Source organism: Coturnix japonica, chromosome 22 (genome assembly GCF_054131305.1).
Source record: "Coturnix japonica strain WE chromosome 22, WE-NBRP24, whole genome shotgun sequence".
Lineage (NCBI taxonomy): Eukaryota > Metazoa > Chordata > Aves > Galliformes > Phasianidae > Coturnix > Coturnix japonica.
Window position 1 is genome coordinate 2,802,043 of NC_140684.1, and position 12,930 is coordinate 2,814,972.

Genomic DNA, 12,930 nt, shown 5'->3' on the forward strand with positions numbered 1-12,930 from the left:
ATATTTCTAATGCAGTTATTAAATAATAATCTGTGTAATTGCGTACATAGAATTAATACAGGTGTGAGTTAGTATGTGAGAATGTGCATATTTCTTTCTCTGTCGTTCAGCAGCAGGGTTGGATTGCCACATCTTGGTGCAGTTACAGATACCTGCCTCACATGGACCCAGGGTTCCCATCCCGCCGCAAACCAGCACAGCTAAACCATGCGTGGCGCTGGGCCTCCGTGGCTTGTAGTTGGAATTGAGCTGGCTCTCCACCATGGGGCTGTTTTATAAAGCAGGTTATTTGACATGTGTTCAGCAGGGCTTTCTATTCCAAGGGTGGAGGTCATGGGCCGGCAGGAGCAGGGAGCGGCGCGACTGGTGCCAGTAACTCCTAGAAGCTGGGCGATAGGATCAGCTCCGTCTGTGTGTGGTTTTCAGGATGTTGTATGTGTGTTTTTGAATGAGTGCTCATTTCAGAGCCTGCTGCTGCTGTTCTTCCTGTGCTCGGGGCCTCTCGGGGTTCCTTCTGCGTGGTCCACGTGCCCAGGCTCATGCACGCCTTCAGGGGAAGGGGCTGCTGCAGAGCTGGGTGTTGTGGGTGTAGGTATGGTGCTCTGTGCTCGTGGGGCGTGTGCTCACTTGTGCTTCCATGGGGCTGATCCCTGCCTGATAGTGGATCCCCCTTCAGCTGGGGGTGTGGAAGGCGGCTCATCTCAGGCTCAGCCTATGTGTGTATGGAAGTGAAGACAGGATGCCTGCAGGACTGGCCCTGTGTCTTGCAGGATGTCCTGGCAGTGCCCTGTGACATACACACCTCAAATAATCATTGAAGCATTTTCTCTCCCCCCTCCCCTCCCCTCCCCTCCAAATTACCCTGGCCAAAGCAAATAGGATGAAGAATTAGAGCAAGCTGAGACTGGTATAATATATAACATACTTAACCGTGACTCCAGCAGCAATTATTGCAAAGGAATGAACATTTTACAGTACCCTGCAGTTATCCTTAGCTCTAAGTGGTGAACTGAAGATAGCCCGATATCTGTGTGCTCACCAGGCTAACTGCCACTATTACTGCTTGTTTCCTTCTCCATTTTCAGGCTTCTCTCAGGCTACCGTCCATCCCCTTTTGTACTGACCCAAAAGAGTATTATTGTTAGTGCAATTGATTTGACCTTGAGCTGAGTGCGGATACTGTAGTGCTCAGCATTCAACATGGTGTGGCCAGGACTGGCAGTAACTCAGAGTGCCTGTTCCCTTGGAAAAGAAGGTGCAGTCTGGAGGGACTTCTGACTGAGAAGCGTTCAGGTGCATGCTTTGCTTTAAGCCCAGAGTAGTCCTGCCCACCCTGGAGCTGCTCGTGTGTGTGGTCATCCTTCAGAAAGGTACAGGAGCTCTGAAGGTGTACAGCTTTGGGCTGGAATAATAAACTTTGGTAAGTAACTTTCTGTGCTGGTGAGAAATACAAACAGTAATGCCTGTCTGCTTCCTTGCTCGTTGAAAAGGTACTGCTTGTACCCTTTTGTTCTGCCATGCCTTGTTTCACAGTAAGGTTGGTGTAGAAACTGCACAAAGAATAGTAGCACAAATAGCTTAGTTTGGTTGTGGCAGCCATGGAACAGATAGGAGAGATGGTAATGTGTCCCATGTCAAGGTGGCTGCATCCTCCTGAGCTTCTACTGCATGGTGGTGTGGAGAGGACCTGAGCCTCAGCCACTGCTGTATGTGTGCAGTACTGCTGTATGGAGAACATGAGTGGAAACAGGGGGGAATGCACTCTTCAGGCAAGAAAAAGGAATATATAATGTAAGGAAACACTGTCACTCAGCGTGTTTTTTTGCTTGGAAACTATAGTCAACACGTGCTGTAATACTGCTCTCTTGTGTGATACAGTAGCAGCACGACGTTTCAGATTTATTACTTTTGGGTTTTCTTTAAAGAAGTACTGAATCAGGAATCAGAAGAATGCTTGTTTCCTCCTCAGCGACAGGAGGGGAAAAGAAACTCAAAATGACATAAATCAAAAACTGGATCAAAGGCCAACGGAGCAGATGAAAACTGTTTTGGAAGATTGTCTATAATGTTTGGCAGAAGAGACTAATGCACTGTGTTTTTTGGCTGAATTTGTAAATGAGAAATACTCTGGGGTCTGTCTCTTCGAAGTGATCTGTTTTTGTATATTTCATGTGTATATATATTGAAAAAAAACATCAGGGCTGATTTCCGTGTATAGAATGCATGTATTAAAGCACATGTAATTAATATTTAATTACATGAAGTGCATAATAAACATTCAAGTACAGTTTTATATGGAGTATTCAGGCTTTTCCTCTAATAGCTGTACTCACAGCCCTGCAGCTGTACGTCAGTGCAATGCAGCATGGTGTGTGTGTGCTCAGCCCTCCTTGGTGCGTGGCACTGCGGGGAGCTGGGAGCTGCCCTGCCTGCGTCTGGCAGCCTTGGTGTGGAAGTGAGCAGGCCAAGCGGAGCCGAGTGAGTTGGCTTGGTGTCTGTTTGCTCTTCAGTAAACTTCTTATGACGCGTTCCTTCCCCTTCTAATGCATTTTTAGGTTTAGTTGTGTGGTTGTTTTCTGTGTAACTGAGTCTCACCACAGAGGATGTAGTGTGGGATGAACAGTTCAAGCTACTTCCTCCTGTGATGCTTTGCCCTTCTGCCTCCAATTTCTAGGATGCTTCTGACACTCAGAGTGGGGGGAGTTACCTTTAGACTCCTGATGCTACTCTACTTTTGATCTGGGAGGTTTCTGTACCCCCTTTCCAGGCTGGGAATCCGCTGTGATCTCTGTCCTGCACACTGTTCTGTGCAGTGCATGCAATGAATACCCTTTTTTCCCTTTTCTCCCTGAACACAGAATAGAATGCTTTGCAGAGGAAGAAATGTGACCCTCGTGCCTCTGTCACTGTGGTGCCACTCTCTGGTACTGTTTGTGCTCCTGAACTCAGCTGCAAACTTAGGGCTCAGGTCATCTCACAAAGACTGTGAATTTCCATGTAAAAAGGTCTTTCCATGTAGAGCTGCACATGTGTCTATGTGTATAACAGCTCTGAATTGCTACTGACACTGCTCAAAGCGTTCACAAAGAGAGCAGCGCTTAGAAGCTCCCTGTTAGAAATGACTCCAGCAGGGACAAAGCATGTGAAAGCAGCAGTGGGTTTGGGTTCCCAAGCATGTCTCCAGGTGGACCCTTTGGGCATAGTGTTGGGTTTGGGAGGGGATGCAGCTGGCAGAAGCTCTGGGGTATCGGAACTGCACTCCTGACTGCTAAAACCATTGAGTGTGGTAGATGAAGACTCCAGAGATGCTGAGACTTATCCCAAAACGTGTCCATGTGAGAGCATCCTGGGGCAGCCCTGTGGAGCTCCTCCTGTCCCAAAATGAGTTCTGTGTGCAGTGATGTCTCCAGTGCTACCAGCAGCAAAGCACTACATGTAAACTGCTTTGTCGGCCACTTTTACTTTCCTTGCTTATATTGTACACCTTAAATGTGCTGTTTCTTTTGGCTTAATGGCAAAATCGCTGCTTATGGGAACTGCATACAAAAAGCTCATTGAAAAGAGCTTTATCAGAGTACAAAGTACTTGGAATTGAAAACCCCTAGAGGGTTGCTTTATTTTCCCCCTTCATTCAAACTTGTAGCGGTGCAGGATCGAGATACATCGTGCCCTATTTTCAGCTGATTTGCATGTTAGAGAGAACGGAGTAATTGGTGTTTAACCAGAACAAAAGAGGATCTGTTTGCTAAAAGAAAAAGAATTCTTGAAGTAGACCCTAATACATATACTGCCTTTGTCTCTTCTCTCATTAAGAACTGAATAGGATGGCCTAGTAATTAGAACGTGGAAGGCATTGCTTTGGTGTTGATGCTTTTTGAGCTAATTGGTTTGAAAATTATATTTGATGTAGCTCTGAGGGATGTTGGCACAACACCTTCTTGGGACATGGGCATCCCGTACTCCCTGCTAACTGGAGGCAGGGATTGTTGGGTGGTTTTTTCACGTGTATGTTTTTGGGTTTTGTTTTAAAAAGCCATATTTACCTTCCCAACTGAGTACACAGGATACATCCGGCATGTGTAAATCATCTTCTGTTGGTACAGAAAACTTGAAATAACCTTGGGAAGAGATTAGCCCGTCGTTTTCCCAAATAAATACCTGGCTCAGGCCTTGATAAAGCACAGATTTAAGCTGAATCAGGTTTGGATTTCTGCCTTTCTGCATTCTTGGAAGGGGTTGGTTTTTGTCTTTTGTTTTGACAAAAAGATTAAAGCAAATGTAGAGGTTGAGCGGGTTGGAATACAAGACAGGACTAGAAACATCCTGGAGGCTTCCCTTGGTTTGTGCTGATGGAGGATTCCCACCACCTTCACTTCCTTTAGTCCTTTCTGTGGTAGGGAAGGGCTCAGGGAGGCACTGTCTGCCTGGGGAGGTCCTCGCTTTGGGTTCCAGAGCTGGGTGCTTTCATCTGAAGGCTTCAGAACTTGGGGAGCTTTGCTGGGACTCTGTTGAATCAATAAGGAAACCTTTGCTTCAGACAGGCCCCTACACAGCACTCTCGTACATGCACACAGACAGTGGGATGTGGAGATACAGGATCTTCCATGAAGATAAATCTCTATTTTAGACTCAGCGATAAGTGTCACAAAGCAGTAAAGGTTCAGCTACAGACAAGTGGAGTGTGTTTTATTTGGTAGCGCTGCTGTTTAGCGGTAGAAATGTAAGTCTCAAACCTGCTGTTGGTTCTCTGCAGAGCACTGTTTGATCATATTAATAAAGTTTTACAGCTTGGTACAGTTATTTTATGAGGATGAAGTGAACTTCTAAAATCTCCCCAAAGGTTTCGGTGATAAAAAGAACACTTGTTTTTAATGGCTTTAGGTTCTGGGGAGTGTGTGTTTAGCAACATATTTGTTATTTAAATGGTTTTGGTCTTGCAGAGAACTAAAGTCTGCTTTTATTTACTTTTCGAGTATGTCTCTTCCCCTTCTCTGTGTTCTCAGCATTCTTATGAGGCTCCTTACAGTGGAATGCATGACAGTGATACTGCCTGAAGATCTGCTTGTGTTTCCTCTAAGACAGCTTTAGTGCCTTTGGTATCTTAGGGCTTTGTCTTTAGGCATTGCGGGTATCTAAATGCCTTACCTCTCCTATCTAGAGTCAGGATGGCTGTCAGCGAGCTGTGCTACAGGCCTTGATAGTGGACTGAGTGCCCATGTCACAGTCAGGTCCATTGCGGGGCAGTGCTTTGCTGATGTTCACTGAACCTCCGTGCTGCTCTAGGGATGTCCCTGGGCACACTGTTCCCTGCCATCTGTCTGGGCATCCCTGCATGAAGCACCTGCTGTTGGGCATCATTCAGGACTGCTGTGTGTGCCTGCGGCCTCAAGAAGTGCTGCTGGGAGAGGGGGGCTGTGGGGAGGGGGCAGGAAGGTGGGAGGACACAGACTGGGGGACACAGAGCTGATGGTTTTTGAGAACAAGCCCCCAGTTCTTCTCTTGTGGGTCCTCCTTATTGAAGATTAGGTCTGAAAGACAAAAGGTTAGGGAGGGGTTAAACAAACTAGGGAAAAATGCAATGTATTTCCATTTGGAGTTAAAACAAGATGTTGCGGATTGACTTGAAAAGAGATTTTCCCTTTTTTAAGATTTGCCAACAAACTGAAAACATGTTTGTTTAATCATGAGCAAATTTATCCTCCTGCTTTTTGGTCCTGTCTTGTTTTCAGTTTAGTCAGCAGGTTGGAGAACAGGGCTGTCGTGGCAGTGCTCCCAGACAGGGCAGCTCAGCGCCGCTCCTGGAGCCGGCCGAGCTCAGGGTAATGCCTCAGAAATGATACACTGGAGTTCATTGGGAATTGCTTTGGTTTAAACCACTTGTATGTTCTGATGGCAGCCAGTCCCCTTAAGATGTGTCTTTAATGACCGGTTTGTTTTCACCTGAGGTCATTAATGCTCTAAAAATGACCATTAGCTTCACCAAGGTCATATTTTTTTCCTAAAGAGGAATTCCAGTGTGCAACGCATTCAATGCATTTCATTTCTGCCTCTCTTTCTGAGTATGCCAGCTTCAGGTTTAGTTGGAACCACCTGCATTTGTTTCCTGTTTGCTGGTGGGCAGAAGGAGCGTGTTCAGGGCTGTGCTGCCTGCGGTGCCCCCAGCCCCAGAGACCATGGGGGGATTAAAACTTGAGGCAGAGGGCTGTGGTGATTCTGCAGCCTCCCTCTGCACAATTTTTGTGCTGATTTAATGCTCCGCTGTGTTCCTGATTTTGTCACCTAAATGCAAATGCACTGGCAGCCTGCTTTATGGATAACACTTAAAAAATAATGGTCCGGTAATGAATGGTGAATTGCAGTGAAGATCTTGCTGAAGTGCTTGCAATATCCACATTAATTTCAAATGAATTAATTGCAGTTAATAGTATTGTATTTAAAGCCTGTCAGAAGCCATAATGATGATTATGGTGCCAGTGTAAAATGTTATTCCAGAGCAGCATCAACTTGTTTTTAAATTGCGGTATGTGATAGTAAAGTGTGCCTGACCCTAATGGCCACAACCCAGCTGCAGTTCTGGAGCATTAGGAGGGGCAGGAGGCTCCAGCCGTGATTCCTGACAGCCCTGCTCTCCTTGTGGGCTCCCACCATCTCCCAGCTCCTCACTTGCTGAGCACAAACAGGCACAGAACTCTTTTCAGTTTAACCACTTGTATTTCTGTTTTAGATCTCGGTGTCTGGCCTCAAAGTGCGCTGCACCTGCAGGCTGCGTCCTGATAGTGGGACATGCAGAGCGTAACTGAACATATGAAGACAGCTGCATTTTGTTCATCTCGAGCAGCGTTGGGCGAGTTGTAAACTTAGTTTCCATTCGCCACAAAGGCAGGGACTAAATCTGGCACGTGTGGGACTGATGGGATTCCAGGCCGGATCTCTCTTTAAAGAAACAAGCAAACAAAAATAAGCAACCAAAAAACCACCCTGCATCATTACATAGTTCAGGCAGTTTCCAGGTTCCTTAATTAGATCTGCACTGGCTGATTTAGCTGGATTATCTCAATACACAAATGATGTGTAAAGGAGAAAAAAAGTATGTGCTAATTTCCAGTGAATGGTGTGCTGTGCAGGAGTCGCTTTGCTCTATTTCTATATGCATCCAGTGGCATTCAGTCTTTTCTTTGATGAGGAATTTAATGTTATTTTTTAAAAGGAATTATGGGACTCCACAGTTGTGTTGTTAACAGCTCTTTATTGATGCACAATTGGATGCATGTTTACATTTACATGTTTACATTTACAGTGACATGGAAATGTCATTATTTAGTGATGATTAGCAGCCAGTTGAGGCTCTGTCTTTCCATTGCATGTGCTACTGGTTATTTGCAAAATCATTTTGGGGTAGGTCAGAAATTATGGGTACCATTATGTTTAATGCACAAAGTGTTCTATATTCACCGTTTCCTTGGACGGATCTTCTGCTGCAGACTTGATCTGATTTCTTTCAAAAGCAGCAGAGTTCATCACAATCTCTCCTGTTCCTAATCCATCCCTACATGGCACTTTGGTAACCATTTCCTGATGAAGAAACCTGGGCTACAGAGCCTATTGGAACCATGGATAACCCTCTGTTTAATCAGTTTCGTGGCGGTGGAAGCATTGGAATTTCATTGGCACTGAGAGCACCTCGTGGTGCTGCTGGTGCCACACATCCCTGGGCTGGGGCTGCTGCAGCTCCCTGCTCTAACAGCTGCTTCCCCTGCTCCCTTCTGCATTGGCCAGGCAGCTGCTGGACATGGGCCTCACTGTGCTCCTGGAGTGACTGGAACAGCTCTGCTTTCTCTGCTTCCCCTTCTCTGTAGTTAGAACAGAATTCAGGACCTGAGGGCATCCTGGCTCCTCTTGTAATTGCATCATTCCCTCTATTAACAGAGGGGAGCAGTGTTGGGTTTTTTCCTTGATTTTTTTTTTTTTTTTTCCCTTTATTTAAAGTCTTCCTCATATGAATTCTGAAGAGTTGCTGTAGTTTGCAGCTACTCAAATCAGAATGCATCCAGACACGAAATCCTTCCGTTTCCTTCATGTCCCTAAACTCTCCTCTGAGTAATTTGCATCTCAGTGCTGCTCAGTTGCACTTTGCTTAATGCAAGGGAAGGAAGTCCATGTGGTGGTGGGGTGTGTTGATTTGTATGTGTACTTTATAATCCTGACGTGGATGCTTTGCTTGCTTCAGGCAACCAAACCAGGATGTTTTTATTGTCGTATCCTGTTGGTTTAAGGTGAGAGGTAGATTGGTGCTTGCTTTGCTTGGTTCACAATTGGAATCTCAGTTTGAGGTTTGGTGGTAAAGATCTGAGGCACTTGGGGAATTGCATGAAAAAATGGTGAGCGGAAGGGTATTGCTTGAAGAGTTGTTGAGAAAACTTAGGAAACCTTTTGGTTCACTAAATGAAAATAATGAAGAAGGGAAGAAGCACCATGGCACTGTGCAGAGCAGTGTGATGTGTGATTTGATGCTCTAGGCCTCAGTGATCACTGCAACGTCTCCAGAAGGCGCTGCCATGCAGGCAGCTCCCACAGCAGCCGGCTGCGAGGGTTTGTCGTCACATCCCAGGGCTCTGTGTGGCTCCAAGTATGTTGAGCTCCTGGCTGTCAGAGCACGAGTCGTCTACTTTTAACAGCATCAAGGTTTAGAAGAGGAATGGAATTTGGGAAGGTGAGGAGGAGCAGGTCGCTGAATTCTCACCTGATTCTCATCTGCAGGCTGGGGACTGCAAGGTCCTGTCTGCACTTGGGGGATTGTTTTTCGTTTTGTAATAGAGCTGCACTAATAGAACCCTGTTGTGTCACGGACCGGTGTGTGCAGGAAGTGTATGTGTGGCGGGGAGCCCCCAGGGCAGTGCCAGGCAGCTGCTTGCCATGCACTGGCTCATCACCTTCCTGCAGCATTTGCTGTTTGGTCTTCTTTATACAGTTTATCAGGGGAGAGTGGTCTCCTGCCCCATGTTTGCATTAGATGCAGATGTTTCTGAAACCTCTCACAAAAGGAGCTCGGGTTCATCCTTGAGTTTGGGCTTTCCCTTCCAGAGATGGCGGTGTCTCTGGTTGCTGTTCTAAATGTGCTTTGTATCTGCACTGTGGCTTAATGGCAGAACGGGACCCCGTGGTGGAGCAAGGCAGGTCTGAGCAGTCCCAGCACAGCGCTGGGTGCTGCCCTCTGCATCCTTCCCGGTGCTTTTGGTGGCTTTTGCGCGGCTGTGCTCTAACTCTAGTAACTACAAATGCACTGTTTGTGTTTTCAAACACTCTTAATTTGTGCTGTCAGGAAACGGACACAAACCTGGACTGCGCAGAGATGTGGGACTGAATTCTGACTGCAGGAGGGATGTGCAGAGCTGCAGCAGGACTGTCCCTGTGCTCATCTCTGAGCAGCTGGGATTATGAAATGAATGTGTTGTATGAGCTCAGGGAGTGCTGGTGAGAGGGAGGCCAGCTCTGGCCACTCGTCCACCAGGAGCAGCAGGGCCCAGCCCTCACCCTGGGCCCTGGGGGCTCTTACAGTGCTGGGTTTGGATTCCTGCTTCCTTGGCTATGGGCCGTGCTTCCACATCTCGTTTGTGGTCAGCATCTGAAGGCCATTGGCCAGAGCTGTGCTCCCTTCCGGGGATAACACGCTGGCAGCACGGTGGGTATGGCAGCAGGGACTGCCAGGCTGACAGTTCCCATTTACTCCAACTAACCAACAGGACACAGTGCTGCCCAGGTTGGGATATGGGATCATCACAGCAGCAAAAAGGCTTTTGTGTGCTCTGAGTCACAGAGCTGATTTTGAAGAAGAAACGCAGGTTTTATAATCCTATTTTCCTTCCGTTTCTCCTGACTTTGATGAAAACACTTGAAACACCTTTTTAACTCTACATTTAAAATGCTTTTTTATAGCCATGAAATACACTCTTGCGTGGTTTTTAGCTCTATTTAATTTTTAAAAGCCCTCCTTTACTGCTACTGCATAAGGAGAAATTTTTAGATTACGAGAAGCAAATGTGACATTCTGTTCCGTATTAAAAGTTAATTTAGGGCAGCACTGAAGACAAAGAGAAGTGTCTCTTCCTGTCCTGTACCTCTAAGTAATTCCATGGCCCCCAGTCTGCACTCTTAGCCTTGGAAGCCATGCTGGGTGGGCCTGATGTGGGCTCTGTGCTCCCTGTGCTGCTCCTGGGCTGGGGATGCTGCTGTGCTCTGCAGCTGCTCAGCACCCAGGCTGCACATTGGTTGGTTCACATCCTCCCAGGAGTACCTTGGGCTTGTGCTGACTTTGGATGTTTCAAGCTATTAAAAATGGCAGAGTTAGAAGTGTGGTTATGGAAACAAGGCCTTACCCCAGACCCTGCTGCGATTGATTACAAAGGTACAAAATAAAAAACAAAACAAAACACTTCAGGTGTACGGAGGACGGAGAATAAAATAGGTTTGTGTAATAACAGAGGTCAGAGAGATCAGAGTGGCCTCAGCTTTGGGAAGGGAATGCAGCTCCAGCTGTGCTCTGGTGCTGAGCGGCTGCATGGCCTTCATCTTCAGGAGTGGCTGGAGATGGAGTGGAGGGTTGGTGCTGAGCCTTACTTGTGCAATTGTCATTTTCTATGAAATGCATCATAAAATCTATTTGTGAGTTGGCTTAAGAGTTACTCCATTCTGTCCAGTTGTAGAATACATGCTTTACCAAATTGCCTAAACCTGTACTTTTCTTGCAGCGTTGCCAGTCAGCCCCACAGGCTTCTAATAAATATTTCATAACCTTCTATGAAAGTTTATTAAAATAATTTAAATATCTAAATGACTGGCTCTGCTTGGCCTGAGCAAAGCCCGGAAGTAGACTTGGGGTCGTCATCGTGACCTCCCTCGGTGTTCTGCTGCGCTGCCCTGAATTACAGACCCTATGTAAGCGCCAACTTATTCCCATTGGCTTTGAATTTCCTCTATCATTAAATCTGACTTTTTTTTAGCACTGGGTGAGATGTATCTTTGTAGTTCCACAGCGTTTACAGTAAGGATTTAAAAATGTCTAGTGTGCATCAATATGGTATAAGCTCCTTCATGTGAGCAGGGGAAATGCTTTTCTCATTTCAACTATCAGAAGGGTGGGAGGAGAACCAAAGTTCCTCCCTACCTTGATCCTTGTGTTGCATTTGATGAAGCAAGCAAGGAGTTAGAAGGGAGATGGACACAGCAATCCTCACAGCTGAGGAAATGTCCAAATCCATTTCCTCCTGTTTTTTTCTCCAGCAGAGTGAGCCTATGCCAGCACTGTGCATGCAGCTGGTTGTGTTCTGGTACAGGAGCTCGGGTGCTCCCTGGGCTGTGTGCTGCTTGCTGTGGGCTGGGGTCACTGCCTGCAGCCAGGTGGGTGCTGCTCTTGCCTGGCTTCTGGGGCTCCTTGTGCTGCTTGTTGGATGTTACTGAAGTTTTCTTTCCCAAAGCTTCAAGTCAAGGGGAGACTGACGTCTTGATTCTTATTTCTGTGTGCAATATTTATGTATGTAAATTGCTGGGATGTTTGCCTTTATCTCTGGATACAAATACAAGAGGTGTATACAAATATAATGAGGAGGCACAGGAAGCTCACTTTGTTTAAGCAAAGCGCAGCACATTAAGCCATCATGTCCTGACACTTGTTTCATAGTTAGAAATGAAAAGGGAAGAGTCTGATGTGTGTTGGGTGATGTAAAAATCTCTGCTTCTCTACGTGCTGGTTATTGTGGCTTTGGCATGTGGAACCTTGTGCTCTTTATTATTGCTTTCCCTTTTTGTGAGGATAAAGACAAAGGCTAAAAATAAGAAACATAATTCTTGATAGAAGTGTGGAAACCCGGTTAGTTCTAACACAGCAGGTGGCTGAGGTACTCCGTCGGCAGAAAGCAGCAGCGCTTTCAGTGCAATCAAAGTTAAGTGCAGAAATTTAATTAAATGGTAGCAAGGCTGGCAGAAACTTTGTAGAGCAGCAGTGCATTGTCAAATTCAACAATTACTTCAAGGAACACAACCCGCAGATGGTGTCTAATTGATAAATTAAGGTTCTGGTGCCTGATTCCGCTTACATTTTAAGGTTCTCTTTTCTTAAACAACCTTAACGTTTTAAGGCAGCATCACTGTTAGGAAAGCGTTTGTAGAGGGGGGGCTGTGTTAGTTGGATGCCTGTATCCTGCCACTGCCCTTGGCCATCTGCCTGCTTTTGGCCATGGCAGCACGCACCCATCCCTGCAGGCTGCTCCGCACACAGCACTGGGTGCTCAGCCCCAAGGACGGTGCTGTTGGGTGGTGTCTGTAGGGCCCTGGGCTGGTTCTGTTTGCTGGGAAGCATGTGGGAGAGCTGGGGCAGAGCAGAGACTGTGGGTGCCCAGAGAGTTCAGTTAAAAGAAACCCAGCAGATCCACCCTTCTCCCTGTTTCTAAACTGGAGATGTACCACTGATGCTCTGTGGAGGCTTGATTTCTTGATTTACATGTGTAAATAGAGCTCGTTTTCCAGGGTTTATCTTAGCACTTAGAAGAGGGCAGAAAAAATTGAATCCTGCTCTTCAATTCGCTTTGTGTGCTGTCCTTTCATCCTGGAGAGGGTCCTTTCCCTCAGCTAGTGGCACTTGGCATCTTTTGCTGAACGAGGAGTGCAATTGAGAGAGGAGGCTCTGCCTACGGAATGGGTATGTGATATACTCCCCTGATGTGGTATTTGTTCAATCCCTGCTTTAAAAATGATAATTAAAAAAAGACATTTGAATTTCACGCTTTTTTCTCTATTTAGGAAATTTTAGAAGATGCTTACAGGAGGGAAATGGTGATTCCACAGATGCATATACCCTCGATGCATATTTCCTAATCGCTCTTCTGAGTGCGTTGTGTCAATTTTGGCATTGCCCTCGTGGTAGTAAATTCTCCATTA

General features: G+C 46.3%; 1 protein-coding gene across 47 annotated transcripts in view; it reads left to right on the forward strand.

Annotated features, from left to right (window-relative positions):
• Nucleotides 1–12,930, forward strand: part of MSI2 (musashi RNA binding protein 2) — a 192,273-nt gene that overhangs the window by 39,273 nt on the left and 140,070 nt on the right. For 2 of the 47 annotated variants that reach the window (XM_085521955.1, XM_085521958.1), the window contains exon 1: nucleotides 1,195–1,420. The exons of 44 other annotated variants lie outside the window; for them this stretch is intronic. The gene's annotated coding sequence lies outside the window, so the exon portion shown is untranslated. Of the gene's footprint in view, nucleotides 1–1,194; nucleotides 1,421–12,930 lie in introns of those variants that run through there. One more of the 47 variants, XM_085521962.1, reaches the window with a different exon arrangement.